Raw genomic sequence first — 14,669 nt, 5'->3', positions numbered from 1 at the left:
CATCGGCTCTCCACAATCCCCAGTCCCACATTTGGGGGTAAATCCAAGGGGACTTATGCCTAATAGAATCTGGCAATTGGATATAACACATTATGGAGAATTCGGAAAGCTTAAATATATACATGTCTGCATTGATATGTGTTCAGGATTTATATTTGCTTCCCTGCAAACAGGAGAAGCCTCTAGAAATGTTATTGATCATTGTTTACAAGCATTCAGTGTTATGGGTTTGCCCAAAACAATCAAAATGGACAATGGACCTTCTTACACTGGTAAAAATTTTATTTCTTTTTGCAAAGATTTTGGCATTTTTCATAAAACTGGCATCCCATATACCCCTATGGGACAGGGTATTGTCAAGTGAGCTCATCGCACAATTAAAAGCTGGCGTTTCAAGACCAGGGGAGGGAAACTTTTCCCCCAGAAGTTTCCAAAGGCACATCTCGCCTTTGTACTTTTCATTTTGAATTTTCTGCAGACCGACATAAAGGGCCAGTCCACGGTGGACCAACATTGGCATCCTAATACTATAAGTTCATATGCCATGGTGCGCTGGAGGGACCCTCTCACCAATGCCTGGTATGGACCAGACCTGGTTTTGGTTTGGGGTAGAGGGTCAGTGTGCATTTATTCTCAAAAGGAAGATGGGACACGTTGGCTCCCAGAAAGATTAATCCGCCAAGTTGACTCAGAGCAACTGCTGTCTTAGCAGGTATGCTCAAACCTCTGCAGAAAAGCTTTTTCCTTTTTATTTCATTTTCTTTTGTTCTAAGCTGACAGGCCTTTTTCCTGTCAGTTTTGAAGGTGTTTTTTTCCTGTTTTATTCGGAAAATTGCTTACTCCCGAAGCAAAACAGTGGCTCACCTGGAGCATGGAAGTTTTGGCTATCACTGCAATATTTACGTTCTAAGAGCTGGCAACATCCTGAAGTTGTTGGCACGCCACCGAGATTCCAGCATTTCAAAGGTTAATGCAAGTCCTGGAGTCAGCAAAAGACTAATTTGCATTGTATTGAGACCTGTTCCCTAGGCAACCGACTCCAGAGCCCAAGTGGAAGATTTGCAACTCAACAGAGGCCTGTTCCCAGCTCCAGCCTCCCAGCTCCAGCCTCCTGGCTTCAGCGTCAGGGTGAGCAGCCCTGCCAGGACTTCTTAAACTACTTTCAGAGAATGGTGGCAATTCCCAGACTCTGCAGGTATTAAAGGCATATCTTGGCATTTTGTGTGGATGGATGGTGCAGATGGGAGCCTGTCTCTCCGATAGTGAAGTCAACCCAGACAGAGGCACATGCCAAGTGGCTGTGTCTTTGCTAAAGACATGTTATAAGCCCAGTTTGCTGTGTCAAATGAGTCTGGGACGATGGAATCAGAGAGAAAAACTGATCCCTCCAGCTAAAGCACCGTGATGTTTCCCATACAGAATCTGTGCCAAGTCATATGACCTTTATCCTGCTTTTATTTAAATAAACAAGGGTGATATGTTGGCTCCCTTTGTTCTGCCTGAACACTGCAACAAACTAACAGTGTTCCTCTGCCTGAGCTCTGAGAATCAAAAGCAAACTGACAGTCCAGGGCTGAAGCTGGCCACCTGTGGTGCAAGACAATAGCCCACTGCAGCTCCTCCTGAAATCAAAGACAGACTTACAGCTAACTTCTAAGCCTACTATTTGAAGTCCTTGCACCATAAACAGACTGCCTGCTTAAACAGAACACCTGAGATGTATTGCTGCTGAGAACGAGCGTCCCTTTGTCTGCTACTGTGTTTATGTTATGCATTGTGCTAAGTTTGAATGTTGTGGTTTCATTTTTGCCGTGTGCTATAAAAACCCATTTCACCCCAAGTAAAGCATTCTTTGATACATTTTCTTGGTGTCTGTCTCTTTGTTTCTCGACCCGAATACCACAGGTCCGGTCCAATCTCCAGTTCGAAGCTACCCATGACCGTGTAGATCCACTGGTCGGACACTACACTGCTTACTTTCTCAGAAAGAATCAAGACACATCCAGTTTCTAATATGTTTTGTGTATCGTCTATGATCAAGGAGTGTTCTGTGTAGTATAACACATTACACAGTGTTGTGTAAAATGTGAATGTATGTGAAAGTAAGTTCAATCAGTGTCCAGTCTTAAAGGAATACCATTATGGATAGAAGTTACAAACTGTCTTTAAAACGTGGTGAGAAACACTCTTGATTTCTCTACAAAACACACCATTATCGCCTAATGTGTTTAATCTAAATGTACAGATAAGCACTAAAAGGAACACTTTCCTCTATAAAAAGCACCTTTATCACCTAATTTGTTAAAACAAAATGTACAGTTAAGCACTAAAAGGAACACTGTCCTGATTAGCTTATCTGAGGAGAACCCTCGCATTCACCCTGCACTGTGTTTTGTGTAGCATGTATGTAAAAGTTCACTTTCTGCTATAATGCATTTCAGAAAGTCAGAGAAAGTTGACTGCCAAATATGTGATAGTAAGTTCAAACAATGTCCTGACATAAAGTAATGTATTATGCATAGAAGTTCCTAACTACTCTTGACTCATGGCGAGAAACACTGTTGGTTTCTTGTGGGGGTCTGGCCAGCGGACCCTCACTCTGTAGGTGTTCTCGGACTGGAGATTATTGACTACCTGTGAATACAAGTGGGTGAGAGAGAGAGACAAAGAGATGGACACCGAGTAAGCTGTATCAAGGTGCGTTTTTACTTGGGGAGAACTGAGTTTAAATAATCCAGAGGTAGAATCAAAACCAAGGGAAACCGAAAGCAACCAATCTAACATAAACACGAGACCAGAGGAAAGGAACTTTAAAGGCAAGTCCGACAGTCTTTGATCTAAGGTAGTCAGGTATTCACTCCGCAGGTGGCATCCGCAGTCCTGGATCAGGCACCATTTCACTTTTGAAGCTCTTGAGGCATAGGGGGAGGAAGCCCACAGTTTCTTCTAATGTATTTAAACTACAAGTAAAATTGAACACAAAAAGGAATACTTTCCTGTCTCGTTTCTCAGAAAGAACACACAAGCATTCACTATCCAATGCGTCTTGTGTAGTATCTATATTATAGTAGTTTATTTTCTGCCATAACACTTTGCACAGTGTTGTGTGTAATGCGAATGTGAATGTATGTGAAAGTAAGTTCAATCAGTGTCCGGTCATAAAGGAAACACATTATGCATAGAAGATACAAACTGCCTTTAAAACATGGTGAGAAACACTCTTGGTTTCCTCTACAAAACACACCTCTATCGCCTAATATCTTTAAACTAAAAGTCCAATTGAACACTAAAAGGAAAACTTTCCTGATTAGTTTCTTAGGAAGAACAGAGATGTATTCAGTTTCCAGTATGCTTTGTCTATCTTAAAGTAGTTTTCTTTCTGCTATAACACATTACAGTGTTGTTTGAAACATGAATGTGAATGTACATGAAAGTAAGTTCAGTGTCCTGTCATAAAGGAAAGGTATTACGCATAGAAGTTACAAACTGCCTTTAAAACCTGGTGAGAAACACTCTTGGTTTCCTCTACAAAACGCACCTTTAATGCTAATGTGTTTAAAATAAATTTACAGTTAAGCATGAAAAGGAACACTTTCCTGATTAGCTTTTCCAAGATCACCCGCATTCACCCTGCACTGTGTTTTGTGTAGTGTCTATGTTAAAGTTGTTCTCTTTCCGCTATAATGCCTTTCACATAGTTAGAGATATGTGAATGCCAAAGTATGTGAAAGAAAGGTCAAACAATATCCTCTCATAAAGTAAATCAATTACGCATAGAAGTTACTAACTACCTTTGAAACATGGTGAGAAATGTTGTTGTTTTCTTGTACCAAATGCACAGTTATCACCTAATATGTTTAAACTACAAGTACAATTGAAAACTAAAAGGAACACTTTCCTGACTTGTTTCTCAGAAAGAACACACACGCATTCACTTTTCAGTGTGTCTTTTGTAGCATCTATGTTACAGTAGTTAATTTTCTGCCATAACACTTTGCATGTTAAAGTAGTTTTCTTTCAGCTATAAGACATTACAGTGTTGTGTGAAATGTGAAAGCAAGAGTGCTTGAAAGTAACTTCCAATAGTATCCGGTCATAAAGAATATCAATAATGCATAGAAGTTACTTTCTTTTTTTTTTTGGTTTTTTAAGACAGGGTTTCTCTGTGTAGCCCTGGCTGTCATGGAACTCACTCTGTAGACCAGGCTGGCCTCGAACTCAGAAATCCACCTGCCTCTGCCTCCCAAGTGCTGGGATTAAAGGCGTGTGCCACCACTGCCCAGCTTACTTTCTTCCTTTAAAATGCAGTTTTGAGGCTGGCGAGATGGCTCAGCGGGTAAGAGTACTGACTGCTCTTCCGAAGGTCCTGAGTTCGGATCCCAGCAACCACCTGGTGGCACACAACCACCCATAATGATATCTGAATCCCTCTTCTGGTGCATCTGAAGACTGCTACAGCATACTATGCAGGAGGCGGGGCCGGAGCGAGCCATCTGTACAGCTAGTGTACTTATATACATAAAATAAATCTTAAAAAAAAATTAAAAAAAAATAAAAAAATAAAACGCAGTTTCGGTGACTCACTTCCCCCTCTTTTTCTACTATTGTTGGAATAGGAGGACAACTTTACCTTCTTCACCATACCCCACCGCTTAATTGCATTTTTAGGTGTGTTCCTCTCACCCATTCCTTTTTGATATTCCCAGCATGTCCTGTACCCTTATTGGAAAGGGATCTCTAGCTGTGTTGGTAACTTGTATTTCTTTTGCTCCCCCCATTCACCCAAACCCAAGCTCACCAGCAGCCCCTCTACACCCTCTTCTAGTCAGTCAACTTACTAAGTCTAACATTGTTTCCTTTGCCAGTTTCCCAAGTAGACCAAAGGGTCTGGGATGTCCAGAACCCCTCTGTTGCTAAACATCATTCTCCTGTTGTTATCCAATCACTGGACTCTACCAGATACCCAGTCACAGAAGATATTTTCCTTTACCTGAACAGATCCTGACACCAACTTTTTCACTCAATTCACCTGGACTGTTCTACCTCAGGGATTTTGGGACAGCCCACACCTATTTAGCCAGGTCCTGTTTTCTGATTTACTTTCTCTATCTCTCCTTAAGTCTAAGATTGTCCATTATGTAGATGACATGCTTCTATGTAGTCCCTCTCTAAAAATTAGCCAAGCTGACATCTCTGTTCTCCTAAATTCTCTGTCTAATTGAAGCTGCTGGGTCTCACCTTCTAAATTCCAATTATCACTCCTCAGGTCACCTATTTGGGAATAACAATTATGCTAACCCACAAGGCTATTACTTCAGATAGAAAAAAAATCTAATTCAGTCTCTAACTATTCCTTCTACAAAGGAAGAGATTTTAGCATTCTTGGTAATAGCCAGGTTTTTTTATGTTTCTGGGTTCTTTCCTTTTCCTTCCTTTCCCACCCCTTACATGAAGTGGTGTTAGGCTCCACCCATGAACCTTGTCTCAAACCTGTTACCAAGCCTTTTCAAAGGCACCAACAGGCTCTTCCTAAGGCCCCAGCCTTACACCTCACTGACCTGATGTGTCCGTTTTTCCTCTATATAACTGAAAAAGAGGAAGTTGCCTTTGGAGTCTTAGGTCATCAACTGGGACTCTGTTTTGTACCTGTAGCATACTTATAAAAAAACTAGATCTAACCATCCAGGGATGGGCACCTTGTATCCATACCTTAGCAGCTGCTGAACTTCTTATTCGAGAGTCAAATAAAACTAACCTTTGGGTCACCTATAATTGTCTTCTCTTCTCATAACTTGTCACAGCTCCTAACTTATAAAGGCTACCAGACTCTACCTCCCTCCAGGGTTCCTCCTCTTCAGGTAGCTCTAATAGAAGACCACACTCACCTTCCAATCATGCCTGCCTCTTAATATTTCCAATCTTCTTTCTCAACCAAATACTGACCACTCCCTATCTTACTCTTGCACTGAAACTTTAGAGGAACTAAAGTTCTGAGACACATGTTGCCTTGTTTCAGAGGATTATCAGTGGTGCAACCCCTTGGTTCTGGCCCATACTTCTGAAGAATCTGTCCTGGTTGGATATGTCGATTATGGAAACTTTGAAATTCTTAGTTTGAAAAGAATTTGCCCCATAATCCCAAAGGTATTGGATTTGCTGATGCAAGCTCTGGATTGTGTGCTGGCAGGTTGGAAATGCTGGGGTCCTCTCATTTTTTAGATATCATGACATGTGAATGGAAATGTGAGCATGCTTGTGGTGTAGACACCTGGGTGTTGGAACCGTGAGAGTCCTGAGGTCAAGGCTTGGAGATCACCATGTAGGTACCTTGTCCATAGGATCAAGAGTTTCTTTCTGTTTCAATAGATTGTCTTCCATGAGCTTTACAGGCCTATAATTGTTATAGATTGTATCTGATATCAGACATTTCAGAGTTTTGACAGTGATGTTCTTTTAATTATTTGGGTTGCATGTGTATCCATTCCAAGATTTTCTTAAATATATTGCCAGACAGTACTGCAAAGTAACCTCTATAGGGTATGTTCCCCAAGTAAGGAGGTGATATGAATGTGTGCCTTGTATCTGTGGGACATTCTGTCTGTTCTGAGCACTTGTGCTCTCCCTCAAGAGAGAGTAAATCCTGTCACATACTTACACTTCAGAGACACTACTGAAGCACCTCACCCTGTGGAGTTTTCCAAATCTCACCCATTCTCTTCAGTAGTAGAAGCTGAAGTTTTTTTTCTTTTTTGGCAGTGGGGGTGGGGTGGGGTAGGAGCATAGGGCTAGGTTATTCAACTCTACTTTCTATACAGACTCTAGCCTATGCCTTTGAATTATTGACAATATTGATTTGTATTTAAGAAAAAAAACAAAACCCCACAAAACTTCACATTAATATGTAAAGCCAGTATTTCTTCCTGAATTGTTTATACCTTTATAACTAATCACTTAATTGAGTTATAATTTAGACATTATAGGAGTTCTTCTTTTAGGTATAGAATTAATTATGCTTTGTTTTTGTTCATTTTTTTTTAGGTGGTTTTATATGCTAACCAGTATCTGTCTGAGGAGATTCCATCTTACTCTGGAGATTGCATGTATATTTTACAGGTCAGCCTGTTCCAGGCAATGGCTAATCTTTCTCTTTAGATTTGGCTTTCTAAAAGTTTTCTATCAGTGGAATTAAGGTGGTTTTGTTTGTTTGCTTGTTTGTTTTACATTGTTGTCCAGAAGTATTTTTAGCTTGGCTATTTTTCATGTTTATAAAATCTTACTGCTCAGATGGAGCATTTTGATTCCAGTGTTTGATATAGATTTGTTTTTGAGGAAACTTTGAGAAAATGAAGTTTAATCTGTAAATGTGTGTTTTAGGAATCATTTTTACATCCTTGTAACAATTGTCTGTTAGTAGTGAAGCCATCATTAGGAATTTGGACTTCAGAAACTCTTTGTGTCATGCAAAAGATTTCACAGAAAAGTATGATCAGAGTGGTGGGCATGCTGGGTACAGGGCCCTGGGAGAACTTGTAGACAAGTCAGTGACTACTCACATCAGCACTTCTAAAGCTTGTACAGACTCAGGCTTTGCCATCGAGGAAAAGCCTATAGTGGCAGATAAAGACATCAGTATGTACACAGCCAGCGGTAAGTAGACTGTCCAGCAACTGGTACAGGCTGGGTCCAAGAGAGTGTGGGTCATGATTTTAGGGATACTGGTGTTTGGGTTCCTTTTTACATTTTTAATTGAACAGTCACATACATAAATATACCTCAAATTGTGTAAACAGAGAGGTGTGTTGAAAGTTTGATTGGTCAGAAATTTGTGACATTCAAGTGATCAGGTTTCTTGCAATCCTGAATTTTAGGTTCACCTTCCTATAAGGATACAAGAATGTAGTTAAATATGAATGGATTTTCTGGAATAGAAGTAGAAACCTAAAGAAATAAAGGGGAACCAGACAGCGAGAGAGCTAAAAAATTGGACCGAGCCATGGTGTGCTTTCAGTCCTCCATCTGTATTCAACTGATTCTGCTACAAGCAGGCAGGCAGAAACCCCTCCCCCAGTCCGTCAGTATCTCGTGGCCCAATCAGCATCTTCATCTTCAGTCTCTGGAGGGTGGAGTTCCAGCATAGCAGGGACTTGGAGAGAGGTGTGGCTATTTGTGGCAAGGCAAGGTCTGAGAACCAGTTCCTGGCTGGAGGATGGTCACAGTTCCTCCTTATTTATTTATTAAAAATTAGCTGGACTGGGGCATATTTTTGCACCATAGTCCTACCTGGGAATTTTACGGTGGCTTAACGACCCTGCCTGATGTAGATGTAGATCTAGTGGATTCTCCCTTACCTGTCCTGTATATCACACGCAGCTAGTTTGTGTTTATGTGCACAAACCAGGCCTTTTAGTGTATTAATAAACACGGCCTCTTGGCATATGACTCTATCTTAGGTTGGTGAGAGCCATAGATCCAGGGATCCGACTCCAGGACTTCACAACATGCCTTATTCCCGTACAGACCAAAGCCATGGCATGTCTATATCACCTTTTCTTCATCATGATGTATAACTGCCATGTAGAATCTCTCTGAAGTCCAGTGTGGAGTAGGGCCTGCATGTCTGTAATGAACCTGCTTGAGATAAAACCTCAAAAGTTTAAGAGCCGCAAGCAAGCTTAATGTTATCGTGAGTCCCAGGCACTTTCAGTTGCAAATTAGCAATGCTCAGGCCCAAGGCTTGGCCTCTAGGTGTAGAGGGAAGCTGCTGTTAACTCTTAGAAAAAAAGTGGAGGCCATTTTAGCCAATTGAACTTTGTTGGCTCATAAAAATTTCTAGCCATTTTAGTAGAAAACATATTTATTAAAAAGACTCTGGATCGGTATCCACTTGACCAACCAATGTTTCAGGCGGCCATTGTGTTCCAACACAAACAGAGCCTCTTCCCTAGATTAAAATGGGGTCAGGACCACATCATGTGTTAGTAAGTGGATCTCTCCGTTTTACCATGGAACTGGAAATGTGTGGATGCCAATGGTGATCCGCAGCAGGCTGGCCTTTGGCATCAGACTGCAAAAAAGATTTTTAAAACAAGCAAAAAAGTGAGATATGCCTTTGTAGGTAACTTTGGAGTGGAGGGCATGATTCCCTCTCCTCTTATTATTAACAAGTCAAATTCTCAAAGTTCGAAGTGCACATTGAGTAATTTATTTTCTCTGAGAATTATAAATTATCTTAGTGCCATGGGCCGGTCAGTCTGGGCCTCCCTCAACCCGTGGGGGGAACAGGGTCCTAGTCAGGTAGACAAGGTGTTGGCGAAGAAATGACAAACAGACACAGCACGAGGGAGTGCAGATTCTGAATGTAATTTGTACAAAGTAGAAATCAGGCTTATATGGTATACAGAGAACAGGGCAAACTACAGAAGTCACGTAGGCAGTTACATCAAGGTCAGTGAGAACAAGCAGCCAAGTGCAAGGCGGAGGAGCAGTGGTGTCCTTCTTCTTGGGCTAGGTTGTTCTGGCAGCCCCGAGGTAAACTGTCCCTGAGGTAAACTCTCAGGGTCTGTCTGAGGCAAGCAGCTGAAGGTCGTATACTAGCATTCTTTGGCTGTAACACAGATAATTAGTGATGGGAGCCCTAAAACTTCTAACTTCTCACTGGCAGTAAAACAGGTTTTCTTTGTGTGGGACTGCTCTGATAGAAAGTACCCAACTGCTATTTCTAACTCGTGAGACACCCTGTCTGGTAAGACATCTTCTTAGTAAAAATTCCCACCTAATTACAGCTAGGAAATCTATTAGGATTATTGAAACACTGTGAAGGCCAGGAAATAATGTCCAATCTCAGTGTTAGCTATAACGAAATATTTCTTAGGGCACCTTTATGCCTGAATAAAGAAAGCATGCAGATCTCTCCACAGATTATAGCAGAGATCAATCTGGAACACCTCTGAGTTAGATGTCAGCGACTGGGCTACCTCAGGAGACAGACTCCTTTTGAAGTATATGCCTCAGGTCAGTGATCAGGTTTTTAGGCCTGTCCCAGACACAACTGAAGTAGACGAGTTATGTGTGACATCTTAGTAATATGGGTAACATTAAATTGTTGACAAAATATCTTAAATGTTTGACTGTAATAGCCAGTTTCATAATCTGTTTTAATTTAATTAGGAACATTAAATATAGAAATATAATGTAGGCAATAACTAATTAATATTTTGTTGTTTTTTACATTAAGGCAATAGTAACTTGAAAGCCTGAGAAGGAATTAATAGTCACATGTGTATATTTTACTTTTAATTTTTAAATCAGAATTACATATTTAAAATGTCAAATTATCATAAGCAATTGAAAGCTCTGATACATGTATGTACCCATATATCAATATATAAATTAAGGCTTAATTTTAGTACTTGATAAATAGTGACTACAGCAAACAGTTTAATTATTTGTGCTGAAGTAGGGAGGAAAAAATCATAAGATTAAACATGTGACTTATATATAATTTTCTCTCATAAAAGGGCTATAGAAGTATATACTATTATGTGATATATATAAATTCACAGGAAATATGAAAGCACATATACTAACAAATTTTAGTAATTTGTCTACTTTGGATAAATATCAATTTTGTCTAAAAATTTTTACTATATAATAGGCCAAATATCAATTAATCGTTTATAATATAATCAATTTAATTGCTGTTTGAAGCAAGAAATAGACATCTTATTAGGTTTTAAAGAGATGTTTTTAAAAATATATTTATGATTTTATTATATCACCACAACTTTATAGTAAAATATTAAACTTTACTTGGAATATGAGAAAAGATGAATTTATATTAGTTTTCTTTTTGTCAAAGAATTGTGTGGGCATATTTAAAGCCCAAACATTTGATTACAATAGAGAGCAATTGTTTCCAGGAGCTTTCGTTACCTTCTGTGAAAAGCTCTGAGCCTCTCAAGGCCTAAGTTTTGTGGTGAGTTTAATGTAAGGCCTTAGTCAAAAGTAATTTGAAATACGTTAACTCACCTTTTCTTACTTAATACAACCTTTTTGGCATAACAGGCTTAAATATTGAAAAAGATGTTGCCTCTGAAACCTTTTTTAGAGCAACTAATACTCATTTGTAAAGCTCATGGTATGAGCGTAAAGGTATTGAGATTCCCAATTAGAGAGATTAGATCAACATACACTGAAAAATTCAAAGTCTTAGCCTCTTGTCCTGAAGTAGAGACATAAAAAATTATAAAAGCAAAATTTTAAGCAAAATCTTTAAAATTACCATAGCTTTATATGAAGTAATCAGGCCAGATTGTAATGCTATAATGAATTTTATATGGCTTATGGCCTCATTGACCTTTTATAAATTTTAAAATCAAAGCTATTTTAGATCTACGATAATTAATAAACTGTAGCCAATGGAACTCTGTCAATTTTAACTGTACTTCTAAATTTATTTTGTAATATTATGCCATCAAGAACATTATGTCTATGCCTGGTAATTGGCTTGTAATTAAATACACGTTAAGCAGTTGTGAAAATCAGTATCAGCCTGCAACTTACTCTGTGGCTACTAGATGGCGCTAAACACTTGGGAAACTCTAGCACAGCACTGTAGAGAGAGACTGAGACTATGGTGGGAGCAGAGAGTGTCAGGCAAGTGTCAGGCACGCAGGACACTGGGCCGCCACTCCAGTCCTGACACCCACCGCTCCGTGGACTGCCTCTTCAGTCCTTCAGCAGCACCTGAAATGGCAGCAGCCACGGGCCCCCTCCACCAGCACTTCTTGGGACACCACGTAGCAGCACAAAACCCTGGACGCGCTGTTTTTGTGTCTGCATCAGCACTCGCCCAGGTGTTCTTTGGCTGTTTCTGAGTAGCCCACAGTGTAGGCTTGGCCAGGACGTTTTGGTCTCATGGCTGCGGGCTTCACACACACACACACACACACACACACACACACTCACACACACACACACTATGCAGAACCACGGGTGAGGTGCCCGAACCACAAGCATGAGATCATGGCCCGAGCGGAGAGACCACTGTAGGTCTCTCGGCTGAGAGCCCAACATGACCTGGAGTGCCACGAGGGTGCACACCAGCCTGGCTCCGTAGCAGCGCCTGTCCACCTGGCAGCTGACATTATCGGCCTGGGGCCATGGCAGACACCTTGCTCTGGCAACTTATGGTGCTGACGCTGGGGGGCGAGCAGAGAACAGGCCACACCGTCAGCCACACTTTTAACCCTGGAACGGCCTCTTCCCCGCAGGGCTGTCGCCACCATGTCGGCCCCTTGCCACCATGCCGTAGTCCAGACCACGTGTAGTTTCTCAGCGGGGCAATTAGCCTCCGTTGTGTTATAACACAAAGCACAGGACCACAATCATTCATATCACAAGACAAAGACAGACACAAAGCGACACATAACACATAGTTAACACTAGGAATTTCTCCTGAATAAGCCATGGAGAAAGCAAGATGTCTCTTGGGATAGCTGGGATTTCTCTGTCTCTGGGATAGCTCTCTATACATACATTTTGTTTTGTTTTTGTACTTTACTATTTTTATGTATTTTTGTTTTTAATTTTAATTTTGTCCTACCCTGCCCACCTAAATATAGCTCTTTGACTATGGGCGACTGCCTAACAAAGTTTCCAATTCTGATAGTCACTGCCAAACCCTAAGTGCGACCAGCACCGGGCCATTGCTGTCTCAGCTTAGGCCTAAGTGCGACCAGCACCGGGCCATTGCTGTCTCAGCTTAGGCCTAAGTGCGACCAGCACGGGCCATTGCTGTCTCAGCTTAGGCCTAAGTGCGACCAGCACCGGGCCATTGCTGTCTCGGCTTAGGCCTAAGTGCGACCAGCACCGGGCCATTGCTGTCTCGGCTTAGGCCTAAGTGCGACCAGCACCGGGCCACTGCTGTCTCAGCTTAGGCCTAAGTGCGACCAGCACCGGGCCATTGCTGTCTCAGCTTAGCCCATATCCTTTGACACCTCATAAGTTGCTTACCTTGCCAGATAGCATCTTTTTTTTTCTTCTGTTTTCCAAGGAGCTCCATCAAGGCAGTACTGTTCTCTAGTTATCTTCTTGTTCCCAGGTTCACATTCAGGTGCCATTTTGTTGTTTCCTGTGGTTAAACATGAAGAGATTTTCTGGAAGAGAAGTAGGATCCTAAAGAAATAAAGGGGAACCAAACGGCGAGAGAGAGTTAAAAAATGGGACCAAGCCATGGGGTGCTTTCAGTCCTCCATCTGTATTCAACTGATTCTGCTACAAGCAGGCAGGCAGAAACCCCTCCCCCAGTCCGTCAGCATCCCGCAGCCCAATCAGCATCTTCATCTTCTGTCTCTGGAGGCAGGAGTTCCAGCATACCAGGGATTTGGAGAGAGGCATGGCTATTAGCAGAACTTGGAGAGAGGCATGGCTATTTGTGGCAAGGCAAGGTCTGAGAACCAGCTCCTGGCTGAAGGACAGTTACATACACACACACACACATACACACATACACACACACACACGTGTGTGTGTATGTGTGTGTGTATATATATATATATATATATATATATATATATATATATATATGCACATTCAGTTTCCAATGTGTTTTGTGTAGCATCTATGTTAAAGTAGTTTTCTTTCTGCTATAACATATTATACAGTGTTGTGTGAAATGAGAAAATAAGAGTGCTCGAAAGTAACTTCCAACAGTATCCGGTCATAAAGAAAATCAATAACGCATAGAAGTCACTTACTGCCTTTAAAACCTGGTGAGAAACACTCTTGGTTTCCTCTATAAAATGCACCTTTATTGCCTAATGTGTTTAAACTAAATGTACAGTTAAACACTAAAAGGAACACTTTCCTGATTAGCTTTTCCGAGAAGAACACCCCACACTGTTTTTTGTATAGCGTCTATGTTATAGTAGTTTATTTTTTGCCATAACACTTTGCACAGTGTTGTGTGAAATATGCTAGCGTGGTCTGACCTCCAGGCTAGCACCTGACTCTATCCTCAGGACCAACTGTGGGAGGAGAGGGCTGGCGGCTGCTATGGGGAGCCAGCACCTGACTCAAGAGAACCAACTTCTGAGACATTCTGTCAGCTGGTTGATAAGTATAGCCATTTCCTCAAACTAAACTGGACATGCCAAACAAAGGTAGGTAGTACCTAAAACCTCATCATAAAAAAAATATATATATACTTTACTACTGTTTTTTACTTAATTTTACTAATGCTCTTTTTCTGTTTTGATTTGTCATGACAGGGTCTCACTATGCAGCCCTAGCTGTCCTGGAACTCACTCTCTAGACCAGGTTGTCCTGGAATTCACTCTGTAGACCAGGCTGGCCTCGAACTCAAGAGATCCACCTGCCTCTGCCTCCAGAGTGCTGAGATTAAAGGGGTCTGCCACTATGCCTGTCTTTATTATTTATGTTCTTTTTTTAAAAAAAAAAACAATTTATTTGTATTTCATGTGCATTGGTGTTTTGCCTGCATGCATGTCTGTGTGAGGATGTGGGATCCCTTGGAACAGGGTGCTGGGAATTGAACCTGAGCTCTCTGAAAGAGCAGCCAGTGCTCTTAACTGCTGAGCTGAGCCATCTCTCTAGTCAGGCCCAGTCTATATTCTTTAGATTCTTTATATATTCTCTCTCTCTCTCTC

General features: G+C 41.2%; 1 long non-coding RNA gene across 1 annotated transcript in view; it reads right to left on the bottom strand.

The window, feature by feature from the left end:
- Positions 1–9,403: 9,403 nt before the first annotated feature.
- The window catches only part of LOC116068362, an 8,920-nt gene continuing 3,654 nt past the window's right edge, over positions 9,404–14,669 (bottom strand). Inside the window, exons 2-3 of the long non-coding RNA XR_004109556.1 lie at positions 13,015–13,176; positions 9,404–9,604 (exon numbers count right to left, since the gene is read on the bottom strand). This is a non-coding gene — a long non-coding RNA (uncharacterized LOC116068362). The remainder of the gene's footprint in view (positions 9,605–13,014; positions 13,177–14,669) is intronic.

Source organism: Mastomys coucha, unplaced genomic scaffold, assembly GCF_008632895.1.
Source record: "Mastomys coucha isolate ucsf_1 unplaced genomic scaffold, UCSF_Mcou_1 pScaffold22, whole genome shotgun sequence".
NCBI classification, from domain to species: Eukaryota; Metazoa; Chordata; class Mammalia; order Rodentia; family Muridae; genus Mastomys; species Mastomys coucha.
This window is presented reverse-complemented; position numbering and strand designations above follow the sequence as displayed.